We start from the raw sequence: 16742 nt of genomic DNA, 5'->3' as shown, positions 1-16742 counted from the left end.
GCAGGTATCGAAAGGGTGACAGTCTACCCACATTCAGAACCTCTTCCAGCCTATTCAGTGGGGAGAAAGGTCCTCCATCCCACATTTGTCCAGCTCTAGAGAGCCCCCCCCCTCATACCAGAGCTGGAATGCCAGTGGTTCCCCCATGTCCTCCCCTGGGGCTGGGGGGGCATGCAATTCAATGGCGATGGCCAGGAGGTGAGACACCCAATTCTCCCTCCCTCCCTCTTCCCTCCACATGGCCCATAGGACTTCCAACACCAGGTGGAGAAGCACCCTTCACGGGATACAGGCTTAGGGCACCCACAACCATTCTCCCAGTGAAAATTGAGCTAGTATTGCATTGTTCATTGGCATCCACTGTTTTTCAGAGAGCAGGTTCAAGTGATCTACCATAACCCGGAGCTGGGTTGCTTTTTTGTAGTTTTGTAGGTCCGGGAATCCGACCCCCGGTCTTCCCTTGGTATGATTAGGGTCCTGTAAGCCAATTTCTGCTTTGCTCCTGCCCAGAGAAATGTTAGCATACCCTTCTTCACCTCGGCGAAGGCCTGTGGGATCATGACCGGTAGCATCTGGAATAGAAAAAGGAACTTATGTAATACCACCATTTTAATAGCATTCAGGTGCGCCATCCATGAGAGCCCCAGTCTAGCCCACCTCTCCAGATCGTTTCCTACAGCTGCCCACAGCGGGAGGAAGTTCCTAGGGAAGAGGTCAGCGTAATTAGGTGTCACCTGGATCCCCATATACCTAAAAGGGTCCTCCTGGCTCCGAAACTGTAAGTTCCCAATGTAGTCACTTCTGCCTCTGACAACCTCCCCGCCTTAAAGGCTACCGACTTCTCCAGATTAACTTTGAAGCCGTAGAGCTTCCCATATTTCACCAGACTCTCCAACTGAGGGGCACCAATTGCTTCGGCTCTGTGATATAGAGCAGGGCATCATCTGCAAAGAGACCGATCTTGCACTCCATATCCCCCATCTGGACCCCCTTTATTCTGTTGACTTCCCGGACCTCTGCTGCCAATGGTTCCAAAATAAGTGCATATAACAGTGGGGATGGGGACATCCCTGCCGCGTGCCCTGCTGCAGTGGGAAATAACCAGGTTACTCACCGTAGTGACCACCTTACTCCTAGTCCATAGTCCCCTTTCCGCCATACTTATGGACATCTCTCCGTCCTGTGGGATGGGACCAGAGCACTTTATAAAAAGCATTAAAAAAAATGTTTTCAAAAATGTGTCCTTTCTCTCTTTCTGCGTGGGGCCTGGCACGCGGCCGTAACCCCGCCCACCTTGGCTCCGCCCCGCGCATCGCCCATCAGTCCTTTTCTATCGCCAGGTCAGAGACCTATAAGCAATAACAGTAGAACCTTATTAGAGTGGACAGGCACCATGCCGCCAAGCTGAGCGATTGTGGGGAGTGGTGCCACATCTGCTGTTCCCCTTGATGAAGAAGATCGGGGGTCACTGATAACCTGATCGGCGAATACACCGACAGGTGTTGAAGTTCTGAGAACCAAAACCTGGCCGGCCACCAGGGGGCTATGAGTAGAAGGGAGCAGTTCACCGAGTTCTTCAGCTTCCAAATTGCTCGATGGACTAGAGGCAGAGGCGGGAAGGCATAAGCTCTCATGTTGTGCCATGGAATCTCGAGAGCATCCCCCAGAGAGGAGGCTCCCAGCCCCCCTCTGGAGGCATACCAAGGAAGCTTCTTGTTCACCACCGTAGCGAAGAGATCCACCTCCGGTGTGCACCAACGCAAGAAGATCCACGAGAGGACCTCCGCCTTCAACTCCCACTCGTAGCTGACCACTGTCCGCCAGCTGAGGGCATCCGCTGTGACATTCAGCTGGCCCGGGATGTGCAATGCAAGCAGCCAGACCCCATGACGCACGGCCCACTCCCAAATCTGGATGGACAGGTCCACGAGGAGGGGGAGACTTTGTTACCCTTTGCTTGTTGATGTAATACATTGACACCACATTGTCTGTGCGTATGCGGACCACCTTGTTGGCAATGAGCGGTCTGAACGCCCTGAGCGCTAGGAAGATCGCCAGAAGCTCCAGATGATTTATGTGAAGGAGCTTGTCCTGAGGCCACCAGAGGTCCGAGACCTGTACAAGATCTAACGTTGCACCCCACCCTAGGAGGGAGGAGTCCGTCGTGATCAACACCATCGGAGCTGGGTCCTGAAACCCCGCACCCACCGACAGGTTGCTGAGAGATGACCATTCCAGGTCCATTCTCATGGAAGCCGGAATCATTATCAGTCTGGAATCCGGGTCCACAATTGGACGCCAAGAACTCCGCAGAGCCATCTAGGTCTGTCTCATCTTGAGACGAGCAAGAGGAAGAGCCAGCACACACGAGGCCATGAGGCCCAGAAGCCTCTGGAAACACCAGGCTGACATGCTCTCCAACTGCGCAAACATCTGACACGTGGCTAACAGATCCGCCATTCTGTCCCCGGTCAGGTACACTCTGCAGTCGATCGTGTTCCAGCGAAAACCCAGGAAAATCAGGTCCTGCGAGACCGTCATGGAAGATTTCCGCCAGTTCACCGACAGCCCAAGATGGAACAGGAGCTGAAGGAGAGACTGGAGATTGCCCGCTGCTGCCAGCGGATAAGGGCTGCGTAAGAGCCAGTCGTCCAAATATGGATACACATGGATACCCTGGAGACAAAGATGGGCCGCAATCACCGACATCATTTTCGTGAAGACAAGCGGCGCCGAGCTGAGGCCAAAAGGAAGCACTCGAAACTGGAAGTGCTCCTTTCCCAAAGAGAAGCGGAGATATCTCCTGTGTGGGTTCCAAATCAGGATATGCATGTACGTATCCTGAAGATCCACGACGCTGAGCCAATCGCCAATCTGCAAGGAGGACCGTATCTGATCATCTTGAATTTCTCTTGGGGTAGGAAAAGATTGAACTGGGAAAGGTCTAGGATGGTGCGCAGGCCAGCCCGGTTGGGTTTGGGCACCGTAAACAGCCGGGAGTAGAAGCCCTCTCCTCGCTCCCCAAGGGGAATGGGTTCCACAGCTCTGAGGTCCAGAAGTTTCTGAACTTCAGCTTTGAGGGAGGGCGAGCCCGGCAGCTGAAAAGGAGAGGTGAGGGGTGGGGCATGGGGTACGGGTAAGCGGAAGCCTGCTCGAGCGACTGACAAGACCCATCTGTCTTCTATGATGGTCTGCCACGCCTCCCAATGAGACGCAATGCGTCCTCCCACCGGGGACTCGTGCGAGCACGGAAAACCCTCATTTAGTAGGTTTATCAGTGGCGGTGCCACCTGAACCTGAGGAGGAGGCTGAGGAGCGGGAGAAAAACTGCATTCTTTGTTGCCTACGGCGGTTGTTCCCCGCAGGGGCATCCACTCTGCGAGATTTGCGGTCGAGGAAGCCCCTAAAGCCAGAGGAAGGTCGACTTTGCGGCAACGGTCTCTGGGTTTTGAAAGGGCCTTAACCAGGACAGACAAGGACTTAGCTGTCTGAGTGCTATCCTTCGTCTTGGTGAGCTCTACATCTGTTGTAGAATGAAAGCGCTCCTTCCCATCGAACAGAAGGTCCAACACCTTGTCCTGCACTTCTTTTGAGAATTTAGTTGCATGCAGCCACACCTGCCGTGAGGTATCAACCCCCAGCATAAGGCCCCGAGCCGAGGTGTCTACGTGATGAGCCGCAGCCTCCAGGAGATCCTGGGTCAAGACCCTGGCGTCGGATAGGCCTCCTTTAAAGTCTTCCAGCTTCTCGACTGGGATAAACTCCTCAAACTCAGACAGACCTTTCCACATCTGCATGTTAGCTCCCGCTAATATCAATTCTGCGTTGGCCTGCCTGAGCTGCAAGGCTGAGTTGGCAAAGATTTTCCTCCCAAGGGAGTCGAGGAGCTTGTCCTCCTTTCCCAGGACCCGAGTAGCTGTCATGGAAGAGGATGCTGCAGGCCTGGACTGCAAAGTGGCTGCAGCCACTACTGTGGAGGAGGGGGGCGGACAAGATGACAGGGCCCCCTCTTCCGAAGAATGCAGCCTGTATCTCGTGTCAATTTTCTTATTGACAAAAAGTCCAGAGTGTGGCTTTTCCCAGACTCTGCAGACCTCGGCCAGAACGTCCTTCTGCAAGAACAGGCGGTACGCTCCAAGGGAGACAGGGTGAACGCCCCAGAAAGCACGCCCTCCTGCGGAGCGGGTGCCTCGGGCATTGGAACATCTAAGAAGTTCATCATGTCCAGCACCCGGTCATGAAAAGCTCTGATAGAGCGGGGCAGGTCCTCGCTGTCCTGATCGCCTTGCGAGTCATCCGACAGATCAGTGCCTGAACAGTGTCAGGCGCTGCCTTGTCCCCAGGGGACAATGGGGGCAAAGGCGGACGAGTCGGGGAAGGCACCGTAGGCAAGGGAGGTGCCGGCGGAACCACCGGAGGAACAGTTGGAGCCGGAGGCGCGGGATGACATATCTCCCTAAAGAGCCCTTTGAAATACTCCCTCATGGGGTCGGTACGCATAAGCGTTTGAAACGTACCGAAAAAAGCGTCCTCCGGAGACTGTTTCGGAACCTGAGGAGGCCTCTCATGAGGTGGACAAATCCAGGGATGTAACGGGGAAGGGTGCCACATTGGCCCCTCCACCGATGTATCCACATAAATCAACAGTGCCAACCCTGCAGGCAACGAAACATTGTGCGGAAGAGGCATCCGAACGTTCCAGTCATAAACTGGCTGATAAGGATGCGCACAAGAGACTCTATGTTCACCCAAGGGACCAAGCCCTACACCTGAGGCTGATGGCGTAGTTGTAGGGGTAGCACCCAAAATGGTCGCCGCGGTCGTGGCCGGAACGGGCACCATTTTGTCCTCATCTGAGGGGAACTGCGGCACGTGAGGAAGTGAGGCAGGGGCCCCCGTTGATGGATCAGGGGTCTTAACTTTAGCCTTAACATAAGGGACCTCGGCAGAGCCGGTACTGTGATGCCTGGAATGTTTTTGTGACATACCAACCGCCAAATTAGCCTTCGAAGGAAGGACCTCAGCACTGCCGGTAAAAGAAGAACTTTGCTTCTTTGCCCCTCAACAGGTCTGTTGCACTGCCGGTAAAAGAAGAACTTTGCTTCTTTGCCCCTCAACAGGTCTGGTGTCACCGCAAGAGCGGGAACGGTGAGAAACAGCTTTTACCGACAAGGCCTTGTCAGGCCTCTCAGAACTGTTGGTAGCTTTAACCTCTGGACGAGGGACCACGGACCCAAGCCCAGTAACAGCCTTCTCTGCGCGGGCCTCGAACATCCGTTCGGTAACAAAGCCCACCCAAGGCCTCGGGGCGCACCCCGGTCTTATTTTTGAGGGCAGCCTGAGAGCAAGCTCCGGTACCCCACGACTCAGTAGAACTGGGTCCACAAACAGCCCCCCCACAAACAGCCCCCACAGGAGGGGCCTCAGAGCGTGCTCCGGTATCCACAGGCCCCTTACGGAGACCCTCAGAGAAAACTCCGGTACAATGATTAGGCCCAACGGGCACCTCAGGGCGAACCCCGGTGGCAAAGCGATCAACGCCCCTCCAGGCCCGGGAGGAACCCGGAAAGGTATCCCCCGGCCGGGGTGCTCTGAAAAGTAATGAACTTGCCGGGCGTTTTTTCTTCTCGTCGATGAACACCTGAACATGTGAAGGAGGAGTTTGTCGGAACACCTCCTCCCACCGCTCCAACCGACGAAGTGCCCAGACCGAAAAGGAGTCGCAATAAAAACAGGAGTCCCAACGGTGATCCGGACCCAAGCACTCTAAACAAGAGGATGGGGATCCGCCCTCGCGAAACGACAGTGACACGATGAACAATCTGGCATGTCTAGTTTTAACGACAGACAGAATAGTACACGATCGCTAGCGAGAGCCAGAGAGGAAAAAAGGGAAGAAAATCTCCCGAGGATGCAAGTGCGTCCAGTCCTGAACGAGCTGAGAAAAAGACTGATGTGCGATGCGCAGGGCGGAGCCAAGGTGGGCGGGGTTATGGCCGCGTGCCGGGACCCGCGCAGAAAGAGAGGAAGGACACATTTTTTCAAACATTTTTTGGATGCTTTTTACAAAGTGCTCCGGTCCCAACCCACAGGACGGAGAGATGTCCATAAGTATGGAGGAAAGAGGACGGGACGTAGGAGTACCTTGCGATATACTTCCGTTAACCACTACCCTCTCCGTCGGGCTGGAGTATAGGGCTGCCAACCATCCGATCCACCTCTGGCCCATTCCAATGGTTGCTAGGACCTCCCCATGAATGTCCAGCTCACCCGGTCAAAGGCCTTCTCAGCATCTAGGGACAGCAACAGCCCCCCCCCCCTCACTGCCCTGGCATTAAGAACATGGAGCGTCTTGCGCATGTTGTCGGCTCCCTGCCTAGTCATCACAAAACCTGCCTGACCTGGGTGAATGAGTTGCAGGAGGTAAGATTCCAAATGTGACATGAGGATCCTGGTGAAGATTTCTGCATCAACATTTAGCAGTGAAATCAGTCTATATGAGACGCAGCTGGTCGGGTCTTTCACTGGCTTCTGGAGGACCATGATCGGTGCACAGAGGAATGTCAGCAGAATTGTAGCTTCCCCCACCAACTTCGCCAGCGGCGTAACGAGTGATCACTGGTATTGCTTATAGAAGTCCGCCGTAAACCTGGCTTTCCCTGGGGTCTTCCCCGCCTTAAGTCTCTGGATTGCCCGCAGTACTTCTTCCCGTGTCACCTGCCCGTCCCGGACCTCCCTCTCTGCACCCGTTAGCTTAGGGAGGTGGCGGTCTTCTAGATATCCCCTCCATTTTCCCCCTCTGGGCTCCACTGGTCTGGAATAGAGCTTTTGGTAGTATTCCGCAAACCCGGGAAGGCATTTCATCCCTTGTTGTACCTCTGCTCCCATCTACCCCCTATATTGCGCCTATTCTCCTTTCCGCCCTGCACCCCTTCGCTCTATTCGCCAGAAGCGTTCCCACTTTGTCTCCCCTTTCATAGTACCTTTGTTTCATGAAACTCATCTTCTTTACCACATGCCCTATATCAATGCTCTGTGGAGCTCCTGTCTCTTGTCCCTCATCGCTTCTTTATCGGCCCCTGTTCTTAGGAGCTGCGACCACAGCACTTACAGTTCCCCCTGAGCCTGGTTTCAAATATCCCCCTCTCCGTCTTCTTCCATGCACCCTTGGCTATAAGAAGGCCCCGAAAAGTAGCTTTGGCAGCTTCCCAGACCATCATCATACTTGTCTCTCCGTTATCATTAGCCTCAAAGTATGGCGGTGCCTCCTTCCCAAGAAAGTCCCGAAAGACCCTGTCCCTCAGCAAAGTGTTGATGCACCTCCAGCGGAATTGCTGTTTAGGGCTCCTTATCTTCCACTTCACTGCCACCAACTCATGGTCGGACCAGGTGAGTGCCTCAACTCTGGGTGCCCCCATCTCGGCCTTCCGGTCAAGCGGGACCAAGAGCAAGTCTATCCTTGTATGTCTGGTGTGGCGGTGAAAAAATAAACGTGTAGCCCCCGGCCCCAGGATGTGTCCCCGCCATACGTCAGCCCAATAATGGTCCCGCTGGAGGTGCTTGAAGGCGGTGTTCTCTGAGCTTGCCGTTTTCGGCCCTTTGTCCATAGCCGACCACCAGTCTAGTGTTGGATCTGCCACCAGGTTAAAATCCCCCCCCCCCCCCCCCCCCCCCCAAGTACCGTGGCACCCTCTGCCCAACCCTCAAGGAACCCAAAGACCTGGCACAGGAAACCCATCTGTCCCATGTTAGGAGCATATAAAGTAGCAAAGGTGATTTGTGCTTCCCTGGAAAACCCATTTATCCCTAGAAATCGACCCCCGAATCCCCTTTTAAACTGTATCCCTGTCATCTTGAAGGCAGTTCCCAATATGATGCCCACTCCCTCCTTGCGATCGCTGTGTGAAGCCCAGAGGTTTAGATCAATTTCCTTCCCGCATATAGCCGATTCCGTCCCCTTTTAATAGTGAGTCTCTTGGAGGAAGAGGATCGCTAGGCGCTGCTTGCGAAACATATTGCTTGTGAGGGATCTCTTGTTTTGGGAATTTATCCCTTTAACATTCAGCGTAGCTACGCAAATCTCAGCCATCGCCTTTCTTTACCCTTCTCCTGTCACCTTGAACATCACTGGAGCGGTACCCCACCTCACTCCTCTGTTGACCTGCTGCATGAAACATCCACAGCTCTCCCCCCGCCTCCTCCCTTAACCCCACATTGAGGCGTCCGACAGTGCGCCCCAAACATGCCCCCTTGCTGCACAACAAAACTCCCCCCTGTTCAAACCATAATAGGGAGAGGAATAGTTCCCCTCTGCTTCTTCCTGCTCACCCCTCTCATATCCCTCCCCCTCTAACCCCCTTATGTCTGTGAGTCTATCCAACCTACCCCCGAACACTGGCTGTCCCCACCCTCTTTAACCAAAACAGATTTGCTCCACATACACCCCTCCGCCCCCCTCCCCTCCGGGTAAACTTCCCTCCTGGGGGTTCATGTACGGGGCACGTGGGGACCCAATCTCGGGCCCCATTGCCCCCTCAGAGCAATTTAACCAAGTGCCAAGTGGGCCTTGTCCCTCATTTCTCTTCCCTTCTGGGAGAGGGGGAGTTCAGTTTACAAAACGTCATGGCCTCCTGCATTCTTCGACTGCTTTGCTCCTTGTGTGGTCCACAAATCTCTCGCCTCTCCAATGTCCCTTCTTCTCCTTCCTGAGTGGCCCCCTTTACTGGAGGTCGCACCAAAGGTTCTGTGGCTCTCTCGATCTCTTGTCTCTGAACACCCTCCACAGGCTCTCTTTTCCTGTCTCTGGGTTTCTTTTACTCCCCTTGTCCCTCCTCTCCTCTTTGTCCGTTCGTCATAGTTGGGCCCACGGCACGTGTTACCACCTCCCTAGGGCCTCCACCAGTGCGCTGGCCCATTCGGGCCTTCTGTGATCAGGATGTGGTGGTAGGGTTACACACCGGGGATGGGGGAGGGAGTGCCTGGGTCGGTCCTGGCAGGCACCCGACCCCTTGTTCCCCAGTTGCTTCTGCCGTGGCCCACCTAGTGCAGCTCGAGTGGGGCTTAACACTCTTCTCCTTCGCTAGAGCTCCTCCTCTGCCAGGCATATGTGCATCTCTCTCTCTCTCTCTCTCTCTCTTCTCTCGCTCTCTTCTCTCCCCCCCCCCGCCACCCTCTAAAGCTTGTTGTAGATCCTTGGATTGTCCAAAAGGATATTTAAAATCTATGGTTTCTCTCTACTTATGTGCATGTGGCTCAATGAGGAGAAGGGAGGGGTTGTGTTAATGGACGGAGGTATACTTTACTCAACCACAACCGAAGACATGATTGTTTGCCTTAACTGGCTTTTTAAGAAATGTTGTAGGTTGTGGAGTACAACAACGAGGCCTCACCAGTGTTCATAGCCACGTGCCTGTGGGGTAACTTCCCTGCCCCATCATGTGCCAAAAAGGTTGCCTCAACTCATCCTCCTGGGTAATGAAAAAGTTGATACCCCTAGGTAAGGATGGAGCAGTGCCAGCTTCATGCAGGACTCACTCAGTCCTATTGTCCTATTTAATGTCATTATCTGTCAAGAAATCAACCAAAATCCATTTAGATCCACATCAAACACCAAGCTGCACATGCTCATTAACAGAATTGCACACATCCGGTCTGTGAAAACGCAATCTATGTTCCTATGTTTCACAATATTCCTACGGGCCTATTGGACAGGCAGATGGGGTCTGTGAAACGTCACTGAAAGAATCTGGGCAAGATCTACCAGTCTTCAGGAGTGACTTTTCTGTCTAGAAAACCATTCATTTTCTGGGCTAATCCACTTATGGAGAGGAAAATCATGTTTGATGTAAACCTTCAGCCCCACACACGGTCAACGGCACTGTCGCTACTAGCTTGAGAGCATCAGCTTATTAGCAACACTATTTATCAGCCTATCTGTCTCTGCATGATGTTTTCAGTAAACGCCATAGAAGTGCTGGTACTCTCTCATTAAACTACAGCAGCCATGCTGAAAAGTGTGTGAAGTTTTACACAGACGCAAACAGTGTGCACTGTACTTTCGGAAAAGGGTCAATGCGTAAGAGTGCAGATTACATGTTTTTGTATCGTTACCAAAATTGCCAAAGGGCTGTCTGTCACACACACACACACACTTTGCATGCTCAACAAGGACCAGCTTTTAACTGTAAAAAGGCAAGACCGTTTGTGTTATTCAATGATTGCTCCAATGCGTCATACTATCACAGGAACATGTAAATGTTTTATTACATGATCCGTCAAAAGTCGAACTCCTTTCTGCCCCACATGGGCCTTTCTCGGGTTCATGGATAAACAAAGCAAGTTGAACAAACCTATTTGCGTAGTCAGCAAATTCCTCACATTCCTTCCCATTTCAGCAGTTCCTTCCTTACTTTTATAGAAAGGGAACGTCCTGCAGCGACTCCAGATAAGCTCTTCCCGTCGGTCTTGGCTAAAAAGAACGTATAAATAGGAAGCAGAGCAGCCCATCAGTGCTTGAGTTGGCAGACGATTCGATGCCAGATTCTCAAAGATGCTAACCTGTTTGTGCAGGCCCAATGAATTAAAAACAGGTTACTGAAACTAGCTGCTGGACCTTTTGCTTGCTTTTCCATTGGTAAGGTAAAACAATATACATATTCATTTGATTTGCATTTGTTGTCTTCATTTTGTAACAAAGCTGCACGTTTGTCCCTGCTGCAGCAAGGCTGACTTCCCATTTTGTAGTATTAATTCAGAAGATGTTTTGAATTTAAACAAATATAAGAATAAAATAAACACAATAAGAACAATCTTTAAATTATTAAAATAATTCAGCCATCGACTTCCTACATAAACGTGCAGTATTTAACCCAAATACTTAACGCTTAACCGATAAACACAGACATAGACGAAGTTGGGGGGAATGTGGCAGGAGTGTCTTAATGACTTGCCTTTCGGGTCTTTCTCATGGGCTTGGGGGGGATAGTAAAAGGCAAAGTCGGTCATCGTTGGTGCACATCCAAAGTCACAACAGTGTAGTTAGCAAGGTGAAATTGTGTGACATTCATAATTAATACCTTCAATGAGAGAAACCTGCACCCACGGACTGCGTACCCTGCCTTTGCAAAATCATAAGATTGCTACCATTACTGACCATCCGAGACATTCGTCCGGCCAGCCGACTGCAAACATAACCCCTTTTCACTTATTGTTCAAGTGTGAAGAACACACTTACAGACCCTGAGCGCCAGCCCAGCATCCGTGCGGGTGGGAAGAGCAAAACGTCTGGCATTAGCTGTGCCCCCAAATCACGTTCCCCTCCTTGACACACTGCCCCGACGGAGGACATGGGACTCAGCACATCCTGTTTGCGGGACCCGAACCATGAAATCCTGATGCTCGACTGCAGGTGACCACTTATCCCATCCAACCAACTGTCATGTCTGTATCTCTACTGTACGATCCGTGTGCCTCTTATGAACGAACCCTCCATTAACCTATTTTTGTTCGTTTTCAGGATAATGCGACCCCGACTCGGACTCCCTCCCCAATGTTCACATCATTGCTCTCCTGCAAGTGACCACTCCCGCTCTGGCACGAATCTCCCCCCCCCCCCCCCCCTCCCCGTCTGCACGCTCTCATGCACTCTGGTCTTGCGCGCAGCCTCGTTCTCGCCCTTTCTAGCATTATCTTTCACTCCTGTCTCGCAGCACCTTTCTTGCCACCCCTGATTTTTGCACATGCCCTCTCTCTCTTGCAGTGCACACATACTCTTTAGCACAATCATTCACGTATCATCTTGCTCTCTTGCAAGCACCCTCTTGCACTTTCCCTCTATCCCTCTCTTGCACACGCCGCCTCTTGCACAGTATCTCTGTTGCTTGCACTCTTTCTCACACATAAGCAGGCTCCTCTCTTCCAGGCCACCGCCTCTCCCATGCATCCTTGTCCACCAACCCTCTTTTGCAAGCATCTTCCCGCTCTCTCCCCACCTTCGTACACATCCCATCTTTCTTACAAGTGCCCCATCAACCTATTACAAGAACCTCCAATCGCTTGCAAAAACCCACTCATTTACCCAGACCCACCCTGTTTTTTCTAGTACACTCTTATTTATTTATTTTGAAGCTTATATAGCGCACCGAGGCTAGAGGCATCTGGGCGCTTTAAGTGAGACAACGAGTTGTAGTTGCTGCACAGGAGATATACGAAAGAGACAATACATGAGAGGCTTTGCAATTGGACGGAGTGACAATTAACGTAAGGAACTTACGAACACATGTGGGCGCAGGTGGTGTCCAGCTAGACGAGATAAGTGTAGTGGAGGACTGAACTATTAGTGAAGAGGTGCGTTTTAATTTGTTTCCTTAAGATCCAGAAGGCATCTTGGACTCTGACGGTAAGATGCAGAGAGTTCCATAGTCTGCTGGCAAACGTGGGAATGCTGCTACCCCCGACCTTTTGAAGCTTGATTCTGGGAGTGGCGAGGCGGGGCCAATAGGTTGCTCGGGTGGGTCTGGATCGTTGTCTCAGCGTGAAGCTTTTGGCCAGGTAGGCGGGTGCCATCTGGTGGAGACATTTGTGGGTGAGGGTGAGTGCCTTGTACATGATGTGTTCCTGTACTGGTAACCAGTGTTGCTGGTGTCTAGTGGTTGAGATGTGCGACCGCTCTGGGGATGTTGAGCGCGGCACTGAGGGTGTCGTTTTGTAAGACCTGTAATTTTTTGATATTCCGTTTCGTGGTCCCTGCCTAGAGAGTGTTGCAGTAGTCAAGGCGTGTGAGGACTAGTGCTCTGGCCAGGGTGAGCCAACTATCGGGGGAGAGGAATTTTCTACAAGCTCTTGCACGCATCCCCCTCCCTCTCTCCTGCACAGTTCCTTACAAGCACCCAAACACGTCTGTGGGCGCCTCCTCTCTATTGTATGCATCATGGCCAAAGAGATGGTAATAAAAGTATATGCATTGGTAGTCAGGTAATTTGGTATGGCTGCCTGGGATTCAGGATACCAGGCAGGAGTGTCTGTGCTTGGTGAGTGGTGGCAGGAGGGCGGGTACAGGGGCCATTGCGGTTGAAATGGTATCCCTTGTTTTGGACGGGGACGGCAGTGCGCCTGGTATGAATGTCATTGTCTAGGGATGGATGTATGCTAGGAACCGGAGTGTTTGGGTGGTGCCCACCAGGGTCGGACTGGGACAAGAAATAGGCCCGGACGTCCGAAAAAAAGTGGCCCACCCCTCACCTCAAAAAAGTGGCCCACCCCTCGCCTCAAAAAAGTGGCCCACCCATCGCCTCAAAAAAGTGGCCCTCAAACCATAATCCCTGAATCGCATCAATTCACGACTTTACAGAAAATGCTATGCCAAAAGAGAGAGAGGCGGAAAGTTCACAATCATCGAAATGGTTACACACCCCAGTCATCTGTGCAGAGGGCTATCGAGGCACACAATCTCACAGACTGCGTGTGGACACTCACACAACCGAACACAAGGGCACCTGGGGCAGCAACAGACCTCGCCACCTGTCAGCGTACCTTCACTCCCCTAGCACCGAGTCAGGGCCTTCATGTTCCCTTGCAATCTATGCAAAGCTTCCTGCATAGCCAGCCCCGCATGCGCACATTAAGGGACTTCACTGTTGACACCCTGATTGGAGAGTGCCACGTTCACGCAACTCTTCATGCAGACCCTACTCCCTGAACTCGCATAGCTGCCAAGTTGCCCACATACATGTCTGACTCCTCGAGCCAGTCCTGTTTCTGTTCCCCACTGCATGCTGGGACTTGTAGGCTATTCCTTACAATGGGAAAAAACGAACTACAAGTTCCAGCATGCAATTGGAAATACAGAGTAGGACTAGGCAGGGGTGCATCTACACTAACATTTTGTCGGGAGAGCTGGGGCTAACCTTTCAAACGTTGGGAGGGGCGCTAACATCACAGAATGTGTGGGGGCCGGGGGGGACACTTCCTTGTGTGGGGGAAGCCAACTTCTTTACACATTCAAAAGAGACTATTCTAGTGCACTCGCAACGTTACAAGCAATTAACTCTCCCCTTCATATCTGAAACCACACACACCTAATAACTGTAGTGAGAATGAGCGGTCTGAACCCCCTAATCTTCCGATCCCTCCACTGACATGCAAGTACTAACTCCCCGACCCCCCCACCAATCCCGATTTCAATTGTCTACAAACGTATGTATAAGAACGCAAGTACTAACAGTGAAACGTGTTACATTAGTAATTGCCGGGCTTGTGTTAATTGTGCAGCCGAGGGCACTATTTATTTTCTGTGTCCTGTCCTGCCCTGCCATGACTCTGGGTCAGCCAGGCCACGCCAAATAGGCCATAAGAAATAGTCGGTCACATTTTGGAAATCCTCATGACTATTCCCTCTGATCACAAACACGTAATGGAGGACTACTCTGTGCGCACCAGCGTTACTTATTAACACTGCATGATTGGCGTATTGGAAATCACACCAGCAAGTAAAAAAATAATTAAATAAATAATAAAAAAAAAAGAAATGTGTAACTTACGTCCGCCGACTGCGGGCCCAGGCGTGGGCTTCAGCAACCGGCCGCAGGCCCAGTGCCTCATCCATGATTTCGGTCCAGCAGCCACGGGCTGAATGGCCGTCGGGTCAATCAGGCTCTGTCACCTCCCCACCCGAATCTAATCCCCGGAGTTTCCCCATTGCCCTCCTCCCTCTCCAAGCCCTGGGCGCCCCCCGCCCGGCCCTGCTCGCCGTTAATTGAATCGTGTCGGCGGCCCATTGACGGCTCGGCTGCAGGCGATTTCAAGCCGCAGAAGTGATCACTGAGGCCGGATCTGAGGGGAAATCGATGGCAGCCACAGCCCGAGGATTAACTGCGAAACCGGGAGAGATGGGGCGGGGGGAAGCAGAGCAGAGAGGTGGGGGGAAGTGGACGGATGAAACAGACAAGGGAAGAGGGGAACTAGACAGAGAGAACGCAGCCGCTCAGCCCTCTCAGCACCAGGAAGACTTCAGGAACTCACATGACCGGCCCAGCCCCCAACAACCTGCCATTGCAAATGCAATGAATCACAACAAAAGGAGCGGCTCCTGGCCCAGGAGCCGCTCCCCTTGCCGTGACCCACTGCATTTGCAACAACTGGCGCCACACTGTCGGCGGATCGGCCCAGAGCCCAGGGCACCACCAGGCCAGTGCATTCACCAAAGAAAGGCAACACTCGCGTGTTACCTCTCTTTAATGAATGCACACGCTGTGCGCTGTGCAAGCCAGCCAGCACACCGGCCCACACACAGCAAACCGGCCCCCAGGGCCTCGGAACGTATCGGCCACGGGCCGATTGGCCGACGGGCCAGTCCAGCCCTGGTGCCCACAGGAAGGAGGAGAGGCAAAGGAGTGAGTTACTGCATGGGCAGTACCTTGTGTTGGTTAGCGGTGTGCTAAGGTGGGATAATTTGGTGCTAAGATTCAAGTTCCATTGTAATAAGTACTCATTCAATGGGATTTCATATATACTTGTGTCAATGCACAATCCTCTGTAACAAAAGCACGTATCTATTCTGTGCTGGAAACAATACAACATGATTACTTTCAGTAACCGGAATGCAGCAGAAAATGCAATTGTGTGCTGGAAAACGCTCTATTTAGTTCCACAAACATTATATTCCATGACAACATCCTGGAGGCTCTGTATAATCCTAAAATATTCCCTTTCTCTATGTCTAGGTGTACCCTTAATGGACTAGTGCAGTTGGGAAGGTCAGCACGTGTAAATCACAAGATATAGCTTCGCAGGAGTACATTTACGATCAACCAACACCTTAACCATCACTGGGTCTGCAGTTGCATCCCCAAGCTGTAACACCTGTATGTAATCCTCTGCATCATCTCGATCAATGTACTTTCCAGTGTACTCTTAATAGTTATTCTTCCAATAGCATCTACATTATTTTGTCCTATTACTCCTATTACTGCCTCCTCTTGTTGTACAGCACTTCACAGCAAGATATGCACTACATAAAGCCCCGTACATTCATAAGAGTATATACAAGTAGGGTCATGTGGACCAGAAATGATTAAGGACAACTGAAATGTATTAGACCTTAGGACCAAGTGCGAGATTTTCAAAGACTTTTGAGTACTTGCACTGCTACTTCAAGACACCCCAATTGTTTGTATAATGCGTTGTTGTCATGTTGCTGTCAAATTGTGCCTGGCTCTTGGGGTGAAGAGTGGGGTGATCATGGAAGCCAGGTACCACCACTGCTAAGTGATGCAGGACCTGAAGGCAATCAAGGAAGGATGTTCTGCTTTACCTTGCAAAGGTCATACAGCACAGGCTTGTCACCAGGTGCAAACCCATGACGCTGTCCTTTTAAGTGAACATTATGTCTCCAAATGTACCCGCTGAACCTGCTCTCTGTCCTGGGGAGGTTTCCCCCAAAAAATAAATAGGAGATCAGGAAAGTGCAGAGTGAAGAGAAGATAATAATAAGAATATACACTGTCGGGAAGATGGTTTTCTTTGCGTTGTGGAGCAGAAAAACAGAGTGCAGAAAAACATGAGGGAGCCTCTGCGAGAATGAAACCTTTGGCTTACGAATTGCAAGCCTCAACTACAATAGTTTCACATACCAATGTAGGAATGGTAGCCAAGAGACTAAAGACCGACAAATACCACACCTTTACCCCCAAATATTGTTCAAAGAGAATCACTTGACTCTTTTTATGTCTTCATATCTGCCCCAA

The 16742-nt window shown here is 51.7% G+C and overlaps 1 protein-coding gene across 2 annotated transcripts in view; it reads right to left on the bottom strand.

Annotated features, from left to right (window-relative positions):
* Positions 1-16742, bottom strand: part of GAS6 (growth arrest specific 6) — a 975360-nt gene that overhangs the window by 734258 nt on the left and 224360 nt on the right. The window lies entirely within an intron of this gene.

This window comes from Ambystoma mexicanum, chromosome 7p (genome assembly GCF_040938575.1).
Source record: "Ambystoma mexicanum isolate Mex_15411 chromosome 7p, UKY_AmexF1_1, whole genome shotgun sequence".
NCBI lineage: Eukaryota > Metazoa > Chordata > Amphibia > Caudata > Ambystomatidae > Ambystoma > Ambystoma mexicanum.
The sequence above is the reverse complement of the archived record's forward strand: the minus strand, read 5'-3'. Positions and strand labels throughout refer to the sequence as shown.